The sequence below is a fragment of the Prionailurus viverrinus genome, chromosome B2 (assembly GCF_022837055.1).
Source record: "Prionailurus viverrinus isolate Anna chromosome B2, UM_Priviv_1.0, whole genome shotgun sequence".
Lineage (NCBI taxonomy): Eukaryota > Metazoa > Chordata > Mammalia > Carnivora > Felidae > Prionailurus > Prionailurus viverrinus.
This window is the reverse complement of record NC_062565.1, coordinates 34,765,804-34,784,793: the sequence shown is the minus strand read 5'-3', so window position 1 is coordinate 34,784,793 and position 18,990 is coordinate 34,765,804.

Genomic DNA, 18,990 nt, shown 5'->3' with positions numbered 1-18,990 from the left:
TACCGTGACAACATTTCCTCAGAAAAAAAGTCCTCAGTAAAAAGACAAAAGTGTGATAATAAATACGAACTTCCCAAAAATCATGAAGGAAAAAGTATGCATAAGCCAAAAAAGAAAAAAAAAAAGGTATTTAAAAAAATACATGGCACTGATATTTCATCAAAGGTTTCCACTCCCTGTGTTGGAACCTCTATCCTCTGATTAAAAAGGAACTGATCAAGTGAGCCAGAGATAACATGGATGAGCCTCTTCCTACTAGTCAGTGGCAGTTCATCTCAAAAATGGCTGAAAGACTCCCATATCTCATGCCTTTGCATTGTGAGTGCCTTTTTCATGTGCCTTTTAATGAAGAAGGAGCTAGATATTGATATTCATAGTCATTTAGGTACAAACAAGGTGATAGAACAGACAAATCCATTGTCTGGGGTTGTTCCCATAAGCAATGCCACAAGGGTACACACAAAAGAGCCTGGGGAAGCTGGAGAGACTTATTTGTAATCCAGACTATGTACTTACATTTTTTGGCAAGCATTTCTGTTTATTGCTTCTGGGGAAAAAAATGATTGATGCTCAGCAAGGCTGAAATCAGTTAAAAGATAAAAATAAAGTTATCTATCTTTGTCCACCTGAGTCATGACTATAATTTTCAAATGTGGTGCAATAGGGTGATGTTTCCTTTGGTCCAAGATTCTTCTTGCACAATAATTCATATCTCACTAAAGCAATTTCTTTTTTTTTGTTTTGTTTTTAATTTTATTTATTATTTGAGAAAGGGAGAGAGAAGGAAGGAGAGAGATGGAGGGAGAGGGAGAGAAAGGGAGGGAGAGGAAGAGAGAGAAGCCCAAACAGGCTCTGCACTGTCAGCACAGAGCCCAACTGGGGGCTCAAACTCACAAACCATGGGATCATGACCTGAGCTGAATTCAAGAGTTGGATGCTTAACCAACTGAACCACCCAGGCACCCCTCAGTAAGGCGATTTCTTAAGAGAATAATCAGTTATGACAGAGCTGTTTTCTCATCATTAGTAAGTAATAGCTTAGGGTTCATAATTCTCACACCTTTATTGATACTATTTTCCTCACTTAGTATTTGCTCATATTATAATTCATTTGCTAATGTTCTGACCAGTTATACAGCTTCTCAATGCCTTCCTGCAGTTTGTCCCCTCTTGCTTGGTACATCATCTAATGTCATCTCTAAACTCACTTAACTTTGCACTTCTTGTCCAAGATTTGTTATTTGTGAAAAATAACAAATACGATTATATCTGCATTTGTTCCTAGGAAATCACACTAAACTTCTCCACCTAAAGAACTCTCCATTTACCCCTGCCCACTATCTCCACCCTTTTAGTCCACATTTGCTCTCTCATTATTTGAGTCAAAATACCTTTAAAATTTAACTCGTACAGCTTGGCATTTCCTCGTAAAGTTAAACATAGAACTATCATATTATCCAGCAATTCTACTCCTAGTTATGTACCCAAAAGAATTGAAAACAGATACTCAAACAAATGTTTATACGCCAGTGTTCATAGCAGCCCTATTCACAATAGTCAAAAGGCAGAAATAACCTAAATGCCCATTGGTGGGTAAGTGGATACACAAACTGTGGTGTATACATACAATGGAATACTATGCAGTCATGAAAATAAATGACTTAGCGATACATGCTATAACACAGATGTACCTTAAAAGCATTAAGCTAAGTCAATGAAGCCAGACACAAAAGGTCATATATTGTATGATTCTATTTATGTGAGTATCTATAATAGGTAAATCTATAGAAAGCTTGGGGTTGCCAGGGGCAAGAGGTAGGAAGGAATGGGGAGCAATTGCTTAGCGGATATGGGGTTTATTTTGGAGTAATGAAATGTTTTGGACCTTGATAAAGGGAGTGGTTTTACAACACTGTACTAAAAGCCACTGAATTTTTCACTTTAAAACGTTTAGCTTTATGTTATGTGAATTTTACCCCCCCCCCAAAAAAATCCTCTCTGCAAATCTTAACTGTATCTCAGAGATGTTCTCTAAAACTTCAACAAAGAATATTCTTTCATGAGGGGCTCCTGGGTGGTTCAGTCGGTTAAGCATACAACTTTAGCTCAGGTCATGATCTCACAGTTCATGAGTTCGAGTCCCACGTCGGACTCTGTACTGAAAGCTCAGAGCCTGGAGCCTGTTTCAGATCCTTGCTCTCTGCCCCTCCCCCACTCATGCTCTGCCTTTCAGTCTCTCAAAAATAAATAAATGTTAAAAACAATTTAAAAAAAAATGTTCTTTCGTGAGACCACATCTGGCTGTGCACTGGTGGTGTGGAGCCTGCTTGGGATTCTCTTTCTCCCTCTCTCTTTGCCCCTCCCCTGCTCATGCTCTCTCTCTCTAAATAAGTAAACATTAAAATAATAATAATAATAATAATAATAATAATAGAATGAACTAAGGAATATAAATAACCGGAAAGAAGAAAAATTTATGATTATTTTAAATGGTATAATTGTTCCAACTGGAAAACCTAGGGGAAACCATTTAAAAAGTACTATACATAGTAAGAAACTTTACTCAGGTGACTGGATGCAAAATTAATATTCAGGAATCAGTGGGTTAATGGAAGAAGAGTTTTACTTACAATTGCAACCAAAAAGACAACATTTCGAGAAATAAGTTTAACAAAAAATGTGCCATTTACTGAGTGACACAAAAGAAGGCTTGGACAAATAGGCATACCTATCATATCTTCTGGGTTTCATTTTTTCCAAAATAATAATATGCAATATTTTGGTGAGTATTTAAAGTTAAAGGCACTTGGCACAGCATACTAAGTGATACAAAGCATACTAAGCGATGTGATACACACTTTCCCAAGTTTGGATTAGGAGTATGTGTCAGTGGGTAAACTATACATTTTGTGTAGCAAAGGGGAGAATAAGAACATATAATAGCACTGGGGAGGGTTGCATTAGGAAAACTTGGGAAATCTTCACAATAAAACGGTAGGTACGGAGTGGATCAAAAAAAAAAAAAAAACCACCCTTCTAGAACTAACAAATAAATTTGAAAAATCTCTGCTAATTCGAGAGATGACCTTTTATTGATACTGTAATTAGTCAATAAAATTTGACATTTAAAACGGTTCCCTGTAATCTCCAACGCCGTAAGAGTTGAGACACCACAAGACCAGTGGGTTTTGGCCTCAGCTTGTCAGTCACACTCAGAAAACACAATATGTTCGTGATTACAGGCCGAAGATTACTAGCTTTGGGACAAGACACAGAGCAGAGAAGACAGCACTATGAACAGCCAACCCTTCACAGACACGTGTGACACCAGTGGGAGATTCAGTGGCTCCAGTTGCTTCACGGCATGTGTTTTTGTCATGAGGAGTGACAAGAGCTGTATGCATATGGGGCACATTAGATCAGGGAAGCCATGGTGCCGAGGGTCCCTCAGCCTATGTGTCCTTCCAGTCACATAGCTCCTGGAGGGAGTGTGTACAGTTCCCATTCTTTAGTGCACCGCACTGCAATCTTCAGTCACCAGTGAGACAGGAAACAACAACCAGAGACCACGTGAATCCCAGGTGTCCTTGGATGAGTAGTCAGCACAGAGCAACTCCAGCATGACGGTCCTTTCTCTCTACTGGATAATCACTTCACTCGCTGATGGAAGAAGTTCCACTCAAGGTCAGACTTGTCCCTCAGCTGGAGGAAAAAAGTGACTCACCCTTTCCTTCCAGATACTTCTCAGTGGACTCTGAAGTCTTTCCCCCTTAGACTCCCACGTGTCTTGAGTGGGATGACAGCACGGCCAGTGCTTTTTGAGACTTGAGCAAATGGTTGAGGGAAATGCCAACCCATAATATGGATGAGAAATGGTTACCAGACACTTGGTCAACTGACAATGAAGCCAAACACAAACAAGGAACAAAAGGAAACAAACATTAACGTATAGTGATTACACGTTATATAATCACTACGTTATAACGTGATTATATGTTACCTTTATAACTTGGCTGGTGACCCCATTGTGAGACCTAGTCTCTCAGGTCCTGTCCGTGTGGAGCTGCAATTATTTTGCTGTTAACTGTTACTAACTTTGATAATTCCCTTTAGTTAATATTGAAGATTTGGGTTCTTTGTTTTTCTCGTTATCCTTTTCAGGGCTAAAGTCAAACGTAAATTTAGACCCCGTCTCTCTTAGAAGGTTTAGAGTAGGCACCTTCTTTGTCTGAAGTAGTCCTTCTAAGCTATAACCATACCACCACCTACCCAGTTGTTCTCCTGAGGCACATTTTGTCCTGTGTGGTTTTCTCTTTAGCGTATCTCCGCTGAGTTTGATGTTTATAGCCTAGGCCTACAGCATGAACTCTGTTGTGGATTAAATTGTGTTCCCCAAAATGAGATGTTGACATCCTAATCCCCGATACCTGTGACTGTGACCTTATATGGAGAAAGGTCTTTGAAAACATAATTAGTAAGATGAGGTTGTGCTGGAACAGGTTAGGCCCTAAACCCAATGACTGGTATGCTTAGAAGGAGGGCTTTTGGAGACACCCAGAGGAAAGATGGTCATGTGAAGATGGGGGCAGAAGCCAGAGTGATGTAGCTGTAAGCCAAGGAATGATAGGACAGCCAGCATCCGCTAGAAGCTTAGAAAGAGGCCAGGAAGGATTCTTCTTTGCCCAGAGTCTTCAGAGGGAGCACAGACCACCCTGCTAACCTCTCAATTTCAGATTTTTTGGCCTCCAGAACTGTGAGAAAACAAATTTCTGTTGTTTAAACGCACCCAGTTTGTGCAAATTTGTCACAACAGCCGTTTGGAAACTAACACATACCCTTTGTCTCAGTTTGTTTAAATTGAACATGTAAGAGAGACATCCTGTGAATGGATTAGTTGGTTATCTGTATAAGAAGCATGCTTAATCAGGGGCACTGGGATGGCTCAGTCAGCTTAGAAGCTGATTCTTGATTTTAGCTAAGGTTATAATCTCGCGGTTTGTGAGTTGGAGCCCTGAACTGGGCTCTGCACTGAAAGCATCGGGCCCTCTTGGGATTCTCTGTTTCCCTCTCTCTCTCTCTGCCCCTGCCACGCACGTTCGCGTGTGCTCTCTCTCTCTCCCTCTCAAATAAATGAACATTAAAAAAATAATAATAATTAATGAAAAATTAAAAAAAAGAAAAAGAAGCATGCTTAATCAGAACTGGCAGTCATTTATAAAACCACTTACCGACCAAGTCTCTGAAACACATTTCCTCTTATTGTTTCTGAATGAAAAATAAAGGTATGATTGTTAGAACCTTTAGGAATTCAAATTACTCAGTTACCAAAAAGGCAAATAAGAAGAAATGAGTTAGGTTTTCTTTTCTGATATAAGAGATATTGTCAGTTTAAATTCTGTAACTGAAACCTTTTCTTACAGGCATTTTCTTGCTAAAGCTGCAAGAAAGATCAATAAAGAAGGCTGTTAATTAACAAGGGGGCACTGCATTTAAATTTAGATCAAACAGGCTGGAATTACAAAGTTTGGGAAATGTTTGTTCTTTTATCTCCTGAGGCAGGTTCTGGAAACTAGCAAATGCTACCTCCTTATCATTTGCTTTCCTCCCTTTTTTGACCTCTGTGGCAATGTTTTGAGGATTTAAAGAGTGGAATGATGGTTTCCAAAACTCAAAAGAACACAGCTGTGAGACCAGAGACACTAGAAAACTGAAAAAATACTGAGCCTTGGGGCACCTGGATGGCTTAGTCAGTTAAAGCATCCAACTCTTGATCTTGGCTCAGGTCATGATCTCATGGTCTTGAGATCAAGCCCTACATCAAGCTGTGTGCTGATCGTATGGAGTTGCTTGGGATTCTCTCTCTCTCTCTCTCTCTCTCTCTCGCCCCCTCTCTCTTTGCTCTCTCTGTCAAAATAAATAAATATAAACTTAAAAAATAGTTGACTTGGGAGATGATTACCCACGAGGGAAGAAAACTGGTACCTGAGCAATGAGAGATTCAGAAATATGACTGCTAAAATAGGAACAACTAGAAGGAAGAGCTCAGAAATTTCTGAGTCAAAAACAAAAGTAAATTATACTGTGAAGAATGAAAAGCCAAACATTTTAAATCAGATACGTGTGTAATATAGGAGAACATCTAGATGACCTTGGGTTTGGCAATGAGTTTTTAGATACAGCACATAGAGTGTGATCCATTGGAAAAGAGATAGGTAAGTTGGGCTACATTCAAATTAAAAACTTCTGCTCCACGTGGAGCCTGCTTAGGAATCTCTGTCTCCCTTTGCTCCTCTCCCCTGCTCACATGCACACACTCTCCCAAAAAAAAAAAAAAAAAAAAAATGCATCAACTGAAGAACATGAAGAGTGAATCCTAACGTAAACTATGGGCTTTGGTTAATAAGAGTATATCAATATTGGCTCATTGATTGTAACAAATATACTAAAAGATGTCAATAATAGGGGAAACTTTGTGGGGAGGGAGAGAGGGAATATGTGTAACCCTCTGTACTTTCAGCTCAACTCTGCTATAAACCTAAAACTGCTCTAAAATATTAAGTCTATTTTCAAGAATCATTAGCACATGTTCTTTGACACAATGCAGTTGAGTTAGAAATGCATAGGGGTGCCTGGGTGGCTCAGTCGGTTGAGCGTCCACCTCTTGATTTTGGTTCATGATCCCAGGGTTGTGGGATCAAGCCCCATGTCAGGCTTTGTGCTGGGCATAGAGCCTGCTTAGGATTCTCTCTGTCTCTTTCCCTCTGCCCTTCTCCACCCCTTGTACTCTCTCTAACAACAACAAAAATTAGAAATGCCTGACAGAAGGATACATTTTAAATGTCAGATGTTTGGAATGTAAAAACTTATTATAACTAGCCCCAAAAGAAATCATAATGAAGATTTGAAAAAAAAAATTAATAATAATAATCAAGATATCATGTGTCAAATCTTATGGGATGCAGCTGAGAAGTGAATTCATGGCCTTAAATATGTATATTAGCAAAGGAGCAAAATTGAAAATTAACGAGCTAAGCATCCAATTTAAGAAGTTGGAAGAGAACAATAAAATACACCTAAAAAAAGAATGAAAGCTAAGAATAGAAATGAACTTTTTAAAAAGAAAACACAAAATAAATATATAGCAGATCAACAAAGCCAAAAGTTGATTTCACAAAAAGAAAGACTAGTAAAGTAAAAAAGCTTAGGCAAAATTGAGAGAGTGAGCAACAGAAAATGCCAAGAGCAATATTAAGAAAAGAGATACATAACTACAGATAGAGCAGAGATTTTTTAAATCCTAAGAGAATACTATGAAAATATTTATGCTGATATATTAAAATCTTAGATTATATATAATACATATAGCTTCTTATAAAATACATAGTATAATTTCCTACAGAATTGCAATTTACCAAAACTAATTGACAAACACTATCCATTTGTTGCCTCTTCGATAACCATATTTGTGTGCACACACACATGCACGCACAGAACTCCAATTTATTTACATAGCAGGTAAAGATTCCTTGCTCTCAGAAAAGATCAGTCCCAACGCCCACTGCTGTCCCAAATGAAAAGACAACGTTTCTCAGCCTGGCCCTGTTTGGATCCACACGGTGCCTAGAGGTGCTGTACTCAATTTGAGAACGCAAAGTGACAAGCCAGCAGCTGAAGATAAGGCAGTGAGGACGTGGAAGGAGACTGTGTCCTTGAGTATCTACACCAGCCTGCAAATACCTCCTCTGCACTCTGGTTGTGCGAGGCAGGAGGATGAGAGGGACTTGTTACTTAGGCCACTGTTAGGTTGTGGGTTGCTTACTGCCAAAAGCATCTGTAACGCTATGACACAACACAAACCAGAAAATCTGAATGAACCTATAACCAAGAAAATCAAATCAGTTGTTAAATATTTACACACACCCAGTAGGCCCAAATGGCTTAATAATCATTTCTTCCAGACATTTAAAGAACATATCCATCTTTCCTTTCTTCCTTCCTTCTTCCTCTTTCTCTTTCTTTCTTTCTTTCTTTCTTTCTTTCTCTCTTCCTTTCTCTCTTTCATAACCTCTACCCCCAATGTGGGGCTCAAACTTATGACCCCAAGACAGAGAGTCACATGCTCTACCTTCTGAGCCAGCCAGGTGCCCCTCATTTTATTCTAATACAGATATATAACCCTCCCAGAGAGAGAGAGAGAACTCTCAAAGTCATTTTATAGATTAAAATAACTTTATCATTAATCAAATGAAGCTAGTGGGGGAGAGGAAAATGGCACACCAATTTCACTAATAAACATAGTACACGTGTGTGTATGTGTTATGACCAAGAAGAATTTATCATCGGAATCTGAAGATAGGTTAATCTTGGAAAATCTGTTAATATATTTAGCATATTAACAGATTTAAAGGGGGAAAAACATAATTTTTATAGAAGAAGGATTCAATACCATTTAACATAGGTCAGCTTCCTTAACCTGATAAAGTGTATGTACCAAAAATCAGTAAATATTCATACATTTTTTTTTTTTGGCAGCAGGCAAAAGTTTATCAGAATATAAGATTAGAAAGGAAGAATAGTAGGAAAGCTCTTTTTTTTCAGAGAGGGGACATCCAAAAACAAATGCCTGAGGACTATAGGCCAGGGTCTTTGTTTTATACGGTTCTGTCAGCCCTTCCCCCTTGTCCCTTCTCAGGGGCTATTGGCTTGATGGTTCTAGGTGCTGCTTGTCCATTCCTGATTGGCTCATTTCCATTGTATGAGGCATGGTCTATGGCCATACCTAGGTCTTTTGTCAAATTCCTGAGGGGGAACCTGAGGGGGAGTAGATGGGCTTTGTTAAGTTCTTAAGAGGAACCTTATGCCTAAGGGGGCTTCCTCTGGTCAGACACTCCCAGCATGGTTCCAAAATAGGTGTTTTTCCCACCTGGGGACCTCAGGCCCCTATCTTTCCCTCTCTGCCTAAGGAAACCTATCTTCCCCTATCACATTGCCCCCTCTGAACTGGTGACTCCTAACTGCCGAGTAAACGTTCGTACTTAACCACAACATTAAGTATTTTTGAAGTGCCTCCTTTGTGTTTTTTTTTTAGTTTATTTATTTTGAGAGAGAGAGCGTGTGCACATGAGTGTGCCAGTGGGGAGGGGCAGAGAGAGAGGGAGAGAGAGAATCCCAGCAGGCTCTGCGCTGACAGTGCAGACCCCAACTCAGGGCTCAAACCCACAAACCCATGAGATCACGACCTGGGCCGAAACCAAGAGTCAGACGCTTAACTGACTGAGCCACCCAGCCGCCCCTGAAGTGCTTCCTTTGAAACAAGGCAAGGTTGCCCGCTATCTCCGCTTCCACTTAGCATCATATGAGGCTGTTTGAATTGATGTGTAGGGAAGGAGGCAAAGGAAACCAGTGGTCCTGGTAGGGTAAGTGGGATAAAAGCAGTCTGAGTTCTTCGTTTGCTTCCCAGTTGTCTTAGGACAATTGCCAATCATAAGACAACTGGAGGTAATTGCTCAGTTGGTATAAATTTTTAAAAATTCAGGTTCACTCTTCTTTCATGTTCAATATTCTATTAAGTATTTAGTAAACTGTTTACTAAACAGTCTATTTAGTAAACTGTTTACTAAACAGTCTATTTAGTAAACTGTTCACTTTGGGTACTAAGCTTTTTAATTCTGGAATTGCCATTTGGTTCTTTCTTAGTTTTTCATTCTCTGTTGAATCTGCCCATCTGTTCATTCATTATGATTATATTTTTTTAAGCCACTTTGAAATCTTCACCTACCAATTAAATAATCTGAGTTATCTGAGGATGGTTTCTTTACTTTAAAAATTTTTTTTAATGTTTATTTTTGAGAGAGAGAAAGAGAGAGCAGTTGGGGGAGGGCTGTGAGAGGGGGGCAGAGGATCTGAAGTGGGCTGTGTCACTGACAACAGCAAGTCTTATGTGGGGCTCAAACCCACAAATGGTGTGAACATGAGTTAGATGCTTAACCTACGGAATCACCCCGGTGCCCCTTTGAGGTTTGGTTTCTATTGACCAGTTTTGTGGCATTCACATTTCCCTGCCTATTTGCAAGTTTAGTGGAGTTTTTTAAAAAATCTTTTAATACTGGGCATGGTAAATGAGACATTGTAGAAAATCAGGATTCTAATATCTTCCTCTAGAGAGTGTTTATTTTTAGTAGGCAGTTAACTTGATAGGCATATAATTCCAAATTCTGTGTTCTCTGAGATGGGCAGCACCGAAATTTCTACCTTGTTTGTTCAACTTCCAGTTATTTATTTACTTTTTTTTTTCTAGTTGTTTTCTGCTAGGGTCCTTAGAGTATCCCCTGCACATGCACAGATCAGGAGTCGGCCAAGTGTTTGGCCAAGTTTTATATGAACTTTTAAAAGGCCTCTATGAGGGACACCTGGCTGGCTCAGTAGGTAGAGCATGTGACTCTTGATCTGAGGGTCGTGAGTTCAAGCCTCACATTGGACCTACAGCTTACTTTAGATAAAGAGGGAGATAGAGAGAGAGAGAGAGAGAGAGAGAGATAATAGATAGATAAATAGGAAGCCTCTGTGAATTCTTCCTTTCTTGGATTTCTCTTCCTTCCTATTCTCTGACTTGTCGAACAAGTAAGACTAGCAAATTTATGCTTGAATTCTGGCCATCACATGCTACATATTCTACACAGTGCCTTCAGGCAAAAATTTTTATAATCGCAAATCTTACTCACTGCCCCTCCCTTCTACCAACAGTTGGCTCTCCACCAGTCTCTGCCTGTTTATGTTCTCTCCAGTCCCTTCAAATTGTGTGTTTTAAAAAATTTTAGGGGCACCTGGGTGGCTCAGTCGGTTGAGCGTCCGACTTCAGCCAGGTCACTATCTCACGGTCTGTGAGTTTGAGCCCTGCGTCGGGCTCTGTGCTGACAGCTCAGAGCCTGGAGCCTGCTTCCGATTCTGTGTCTCCCTCTCTCTCTGCCCCTCCCCCGTTCATGCTCTGTCTCTCTCTGTCTCAAAAATAAATAAAACGTTAAAAAAAATTTTTTTTTTAAATTTTGTCCAGAGTCTATCATTATTAAAATACAATACAGGCTACTTGACCACTATTGAGAAAAAAACAAAAAACCTTCAACTTTGGTTTTAAAACACTCAAGGAAAGGGGTGCCTGGGTGGCTCAGTCGGTTGAGCATCTGACTTTGGCCCAGGTCCTGGTTTCATGGTTCCTGAGTTTGAGCCCTGTGTTGGGCTCACTGCTGTCAGTGCGGATCCTCTGTCCTGCCCTCCACCCCTCCCCCACTCACTCTTTCAAAAATAAATAAAACATTTTGAAAAAAACCACTCAAGTGAAGATGTTGACTTGTCTGAAATTCACAGGGATGATAAAAAGTAGCAATATGCATCTAGTATTCACTGACATATTGATGGTGTTTAAAGCCATGAGAAGAGAAGGGACCACTAAAAGGTGAGCATAAACAGGAAAGGGACCAAGAATAGAAAGAGAGAGGTTTTGGGGGTTTTGGGGTTTTTTTGTTTTTTGTTTTTTATTAAATAGTTAATGTAATCCTCTTGAAATTAGCAGTAATTACAGATGCCATTGATTGAACCTGGCACTGAGGTGTTCCATGCATCTCACTGAATTCATCCAACAGTATCACAAGACAAAAAGACTGAGGCTGACAAGGGAAGTGCGTGCAAAGAGGAACTTTAGGAAGAGATGAGCAGAAGGGAACATTAAGAATGGATGAAAACAGCAGAGTGAAGGAAACTGCTGAGGCGGAGCACAGTTTACAGGTAAAGGAAAGCCTTGGGGAAGTGTTTTAAACCCTCAGACACCCAGTTTCCACATGTGTGAAATGGGAATAATAATTACCTTGCAATTAGTGTGAAAATTAGAAATAATATGGGGATACCTGGGTGACTCAGTCAGTTAAACATCAGACTCTTGATTTCGACTCAGGTCATGATCTCATGGGTTGTGAGATCGAGCCCCACGTCAGGCTCTATGCTGGCAGCGTGGAGCCTACTTGGGATTCTCTCTCTCTCTCTCTCTCTCTCTCTCTGCCCCTCCCGCACTTGTGCTTTCTCTCTCTCTCAAAAGTACCCAAAACACTGCACCTAGAAAACATGCAATAATGGAATAGCTATAAGGCCTAGGAATGTTATTTATTGTATTTAGCCCTATTCTGTCATCCAAATAGAATGAAGGTCCCCCCAAATCCTTACTAGGTGTGGGTGCACATAGGAGTGGAAAAGACTGAAGAACAACAAGGGTGAAGGCGGACAGGAGAGGAAGGGCCTTCAGGGTGTGCATCCACCGTGGACTTTGTGGCATGACCAGCATCCAAATGGAAGAAGTGAAAAATGTTTCCCAAGACCTCTAGGACCCCATTCGTTTGCATGATCAGGGAGTGGGCTCACCTCCTGGCTGTGGACAATATCTCCGGATCCTTTCAAGGATATGGGCTCAAGCCACATGAAAGGAAGAAAATCTACAAATCAAGTCAAAGGTAAAGCTTTTGCCATTTATTATTACTATTAATTATATTTTATTATTTTATTTATTATGTGAAGTATAAAGCTACATCAGTGAGTCCATGCTGATGTCGATAAATTGCTGAATAAGTCTCCCATACAGAAGAACTCCAAATAGGTTTTTTAGATACTGTCTCCTCAAGAAAATGGAGCATAACTGCCCCTCCTGAAGCGTGGGCTGTACTTAGTGAGTTGCTTCCAAAAGGAATAGCATGAAAAGGGTGGGGATGTAACTTCACAGTGGAGAAATCTGGCAAACACAACCTCAGCTAGGCAATCAAGCTTGACATCAACAGTGATAAATCATATTGATAGTATGTGTGTTGATACAATGTAATAAGAACGGCATTTTACCCCCTTGGCCTTCATCCCCAAAACACATGAACCCCGGTAGGAGAACATTGACAAACCCCAACTGAGAGACATTTTACAAACTACCTGACCAGTGCACTTCCAAACTGTTCAAATCACTGAAAACAAGAGAAGTTTGAGAAAATGTCCCAGCCAAGAGGAGCCTCGGGAGACATGTGGCATCCTGGATGGGACTCTCGAACAGCAAAGAACATTAGGTAAAAACTAAAGAAACCTGAATGAAATATGGACTTTAGTTAATAATATATCAATATTGGGGGCACCTAGCTGGCTCAGTCAGTGGAGCATGTGACCCTTGATCTCTGGGTTGCAAGTGCGAGCCCCATGTTGGGTGTCGAGATTACTTAAAAAATAAAAATCGTAGGGGCACCTGGGTGGCTCAGTCGGTTAAGTGTCTGACTTCAGCTCAGGTCATAACCTCGTGGTTCATGGGTTCAAGCCCCGCATCAGGCTCTGTGGTGACAGCTCGGAGCCTGGAGCCTGCTTCAGATTCTATGTCTCCCTCTCTCTGCTCCTCCCCTGCTTGCACTCTGTCTCTCAAAAATAAACATTAAAAATTTAAAAAATCAAAAATAAAATAAAAACAAGAATAATATATCAATATTGGTTGATTGGTTATGACAAATGTACCATACTAACGTAAGATAATAATAACAGGGAAAGTGGGATCCAGGTATATGGGAATTCTCTGTACCCTCTTTGCAGCTTTTTTGTAAATTTAAAACTGTTCTGTAATTAAAAGTTTATTTTATATTTATATATATATATACATTAAAAATTTTTTGTAATGTTTATTTTTGCGAGAGACAGAGACAGAGTGCAAGTGGAGGAGGACAGAGAGAGAGGCAGACACAGAATCTGAAGCAGGCTCCAGGCTCTGAGCTGTCAGCACAGAGCCTGATGCAGGTCTTGAACTCATGAACAGCGAGATCATGATCTGAGCCGAAGTTGGACACTCAACCAACTGAGCCACCCAGGCGCCCTATGTATACATACTTTTACAAGTAAAACACATATATAGATATAATACACACACACACACACACACACACACACACAATTTTTTTCCCCTTTCTCTCTTTCTTCTTTTTTTTTCAAGTACAGCTTGACACTGGACACAAAGAATGTTTTTTGGAATCATGACTCTGGAGGAGGTGGCTGAAGTCCTGGTTTCACTGTAAAAACACAGGAAACAGTGGAGGACAAGTGTGGACAAAGGCATGTGGATTCCTGGACAAGCAGAAGGGGGGTGCCAATTAGTTGGAACAATGGAAAATGTCAGAGAGAGGCAGAGAGACCCATATCTCATCCCACCTACTTTTTAAAAAATTTATGTTTATTCATTTTTGAAAGACAGAGAGAGACAGAGCACAAGCAGGGGTGGGGCGGAGAGAGAGGGGGACCCAGAATCCGAAGCAGGCTCCAGGCTCTGAGCTGTCAGCACAGAGCCCAACACGGGACTCAAACTCACAAACTGCGAGATCATGACCTGAGCCTAAGAAGGACACTCAACCGACTGAGCCACCCAGGCACCCCGAATCCCACCTACTTTTAAAAACTCATGCCTACTCTGAACCTAGGAGAAGAAGTAGTCCAACGCTGGGTAACACTAGCTTAAAAAATGAAAGGAAGGAAGGAAGGGAGGGAGGGTGGGAGGAGAAGAAAAATAGAGAAAAAGAAGAGGGAGAGAGAGAGAGAGAGAGAGAAAGAATTTCCTTTTTAAAAATAACTCTCATTTAAAACAACTTTCTGGAATGTTAGCAGTATTTCACAATGCAGACATCTCAGTTTGGCAGCTTGATTGATTTCCTGATTTCCAGGAAAACTGAGCTGTCATCTGGTCCCTACTAGGCTGCGTACCCTCATGAATATGCAGTTCTTACAAAATGTGAAATGGTTGCTGAAGAAGAGAAACTTAATTCTTTCTGACATATCGCTCCAAGCCCTCCACTGTCTCAAAGAGAAAGAAAACCAGTAAAAAAACTTTCCTCCTTTCCACATAAAGGAGAGGGTGAAGAATTCGTGATGATCCGTTTCCCTGGGCGTCTTCCCACGCACCAGAGGTTCTGGACCCCTCTGTTGGGTGACGAGTCAGATGGGAACAGTGCACCTGCACGGTTTTGTGTGATACCTACTCAACCGAAAGCCAGAGAGCAGCAGCCATGGCTTCTGTTCCCTGGAAGCCCAAGAGCACTGACTGCATGTGTTTCGAGCGCCTCCTGGTACAACCATAACAACGGTGGAAAAGACTAACATTTACTGTGCACTCTGTATGCACTCACCTCTCACCAGTCCTGCACGGTGCGCTCTTCTATTATTCCATTTCAGACAAAGAAACACAAGGCTCAGAGAAGTATCCTGCCCCACACACCTGGTATGATGAATTTTATGGGTCAACTTGGCTAGGTGATGTGCTCAGTTATTTGGTTAAACACGAGTCTAGATGATGCTGTGAAGAATTTTTATTTTTTTAATTAAATTTTTACTTATTTATTTGTTTTTTAAGTAATCTCTACACCCAATGTGGGGCTTGAACACACAACTCCGAGATCAAGAGTCACATACTCCATCAACTGAGCCAGCTAGGCACTCCTGCTTCGACGAATTTTTGAATATGAATAACATTTACAGTCAGTGGACTTAAAAATTTTTTTAATGTTTATTTTTGAGAGAGAGAGAGAGAGAGAGAGACAGAGTGCAAGCGGGGGAGGGGCAGAGAGAGAGGGAGACACAGAATGTGAAGCAGGCTCCAGACTCTGAGCTGTCAGCACAGAGCCCGATATGGGGCTTGAACCCCTGAACCATGGGCTCATGTCCTGAGCCAAAGTCAGACGCTTAACCGACTGAGCCACCCAGGCTCCCCAACAACCAGTGACTTTTTTTTTTTTTAATTTTTTTTTTAACGTTTATTTATTTTTGAGACAGAGAGAGACAGAGCATGAACAGGGGAGGAGCAGAGACAGAGGGAGACACAGAATCTGAAACAGGCTCCAGGCTCCGAGCTGTCAGCACAGAGCCCGACGCGGGGCTCGAACTCATGGACCGTGAGATCATGACCTGCGCCGAAGTCGGACGCTTAACCGACCAAGCCACCCAGGTGCCCCAAGTGACTTTAAATAAAAGCAGATTACCTCCCATAACGTGGGTGGACCTCATCCAAACAGTTGAAGGTCATCAGAGCAAAAGCCGAGGTTTCCCGAAGAAAAAGGAATTCGGCCTCATGAGTGTGATATAAAACTCCTGCCTGAATTTCTAGCTTGCCAGCCTGCCCTACAGATTTCAAACTTGCCAACACCACCCCCTCCCCGGGCAAGTGAGCCAGTTCTTTAAATTCCACTCTTTTTCTCTTAACCCCAAGGCTTTTTGTCTGCAAAGCCCCTGTTCTGCCCTCCACACAATGCAGCCTCCCAGACCCCAGAGTCATAAGATAAGCCAAGAGTGACTGGGATGTAATCTCTTGAGGACCTACTGAAGGAGGATTTGATGAGATCAGGTGAGTGAAGAAAAGTGCTGTTTCTTTCTTTTTTTTCTTTAATTATAGTGTTGTAATTTTATTATTATTTTTTTTAAGTTTATTTACTTTGAGAGAGTGCCTGCATGTGCTCACACACATATGCTCAGGGGAGGGGGAGAGAGAGAGAGGGAGAGAGAGAATCTCAAGCAGAGCTCGACACAGGGCTCAATCTCACTGAACTGAGAGATCACTTGATCGCTTGATCAAGTCAAGAGTTGGATGCTTAACTGACTGAGTCACCCAGGCACCCCGGAAGTGCTGCTTCTGAGGAGGAAGGGAAGATGTCAGGAAGATGGGGTGAGCAAGGAGAAAAGAGGATGTGGTAGAAAAAAATCACACTTAATGCACAGTGAGCGCTTCTTATGTGTCAGACAGTCTTGAATGCTTTCCTTATATTAATTTCATTTTTGGGGCATGGAAACAGACGCCCAAGATCACACGGCTGGTTAAAGGCAGGCAGCGCATGTCCAGAGCCCAACACTTAACCAGTGTTGTGCACAGGGAAAGAACGGGGATAGAAAGAGGCACCGCTCTTCTGATGGGGGCTAAAAAAGAAGAGGCCGGACCAAGTTAGAGCTTCTAAAGCCAAGGCCCTGTTCTATTGGGCTGGGCTCCTCCTCAGAATTACACAAAAGTTCTGGGATCTTCTGGACCCCACGACACAAAGAAAACGTCTCTGATAATCCATCTGTGCCTAAAACCACTGTGATGGTGCACTAGTTAAGAATGTGTGGCCTACACGTAGGAGAATCTCTCTGAGTGATGGTGCCTTCGGCTACAAAGTTATGTAGGTATTTCATATAATAAGAAGCCTGGAGGCAGGCAGTCCCTGGAGTGGTGTCATCAGCTTCCTGATGTCTCCAAGAAATCAGGACCTTGGCATCCTTACATTTTATCATCCTCAGTGTATGGACTTTTTAGCCTTGGGCTTGTTTCCTCTTGGTTACAGAATGGCTGCCAGAGCTGCAGAGCTCACAAAACCATCTTCAGGGCAGATGTCAGGTACACACCACCTAGATCTCCTTCCCAGACTTCCCCTAAGTCCTCTTGGGCAGAACTGAGTCCTAAGCCCACAAGCAGCAGAGAGAATTAGCTCCTTTGGTGTAGAACAATCATGGGTCACCATCTGGGGCTGGGGGAGAGGCCCACGTTTCTGTGCAGGTTGCAGCCTGAACAAAATGTGGGTTCTTGAAAGAAGAAGGGAGGGTGGCTGATGGATAGGAAACCAACTGTGTCTGTCACAGAAGTCCCCTGTCCCAGTCCACAGGGCTCTTTCAGGTCCATGGTTCTGATGCCACAGGACACACTTGTCACACAGGAATTTCAGCCAAGACTAGGAGCCCTGGGCTCCCAAGCATACTCAGCAGCCTCTTCTTGAGTTTTGCAAGGGTGTTGACAGGGAACTGGTCACAGTCTCAAAAGAATATCGGGACCAACAGGCCCACTACTTCTCATACCTACTCACCTCCCATCCTGTTCTCTTCCCAGAATCCTAGCAAAATATTCTCAAAGATGAGACCTTGGGGATAACAGAGAAATAAATGCCTTTCTCACAGCTTCCTCTGTCGGCCAGTTAACACAAACCCATCTCTAGGCTTGGCTGTCTTCATGCCTGTGGTGGTTGGGGGGGACAGGGACAGTAATGCAGTTCTCAATAAATCACCACACCACTGTCACAGTGGAAAGAACAGTATATGGTAGGTAGGAGGCCTGGGCCCCATCTCTACTCTGGAACCCAATGTCTTCATCACTAAAATTGTTTAGAGGAAATGCGGTAAAGTTGGGATGGGAGAATTCCATGCAGTTTGCAAACTAGTTATAGAGGCCTCGGCAAATTCCCGAGCAAAATGCCCCAGTCAGACTTTTCCTACTGGACTGTGAGGTTAGGAGACACAGGGAAATGGGGAGGGGGGTGTAATATGTGTTGTAGGCTTCCAGGTGCAGATGTGAAAGTTTCCAATCCAGCTCTGTGATTACACAAGACGGAGGACGGGGTGAGAGGGAGGGGGTGCGGGTGGTGGTGGGGCTGGGGGATCAGTTAAGAAATAGCAGAGGTTGGGGCGCCTGGGTGGCTCAGTGGGTTAAGTGTCTGACTTCGGCTTAGGTCATGATCTTACAGTTTGGTTTGTGAGTTTGAGCCCCACATCAGACTCTTTGCTGCCAGCACAGAGCCTGCTTCAGATCCCTGTCCCTTCTCTCTGTCCCTTCCCTGCTCACTCTCTCTCTCTCTCTCAAAAATAAACACACACACACACACACACACACACACACAAAAAGAAATAGCAGAAGATATGTAAAGTCACATTTTAGGGGTAGCTGGGTGGCTCAGTCCGTTATGCATCTGACTGCAGCTCAGTACAGGATCTCACAGTCCGTGAGTTCGAGCCCCACATGGGGCTCTGTGCTGACAGCTCAGAGTCTGGAGCCTGCTTCACATTCTGTGTCTCCCTCTCTCTCTGCCCCTCCCCTGCCCTCTCTCTCTCTCTCTCTCTCTCTCCCTCAAAACTAAATACACATTGGGGGTGTCTGGGTGGCTCAGTCAGCTACGCGTCTGACTTCGGCTCAGGTCATGATCTCACAGTTCG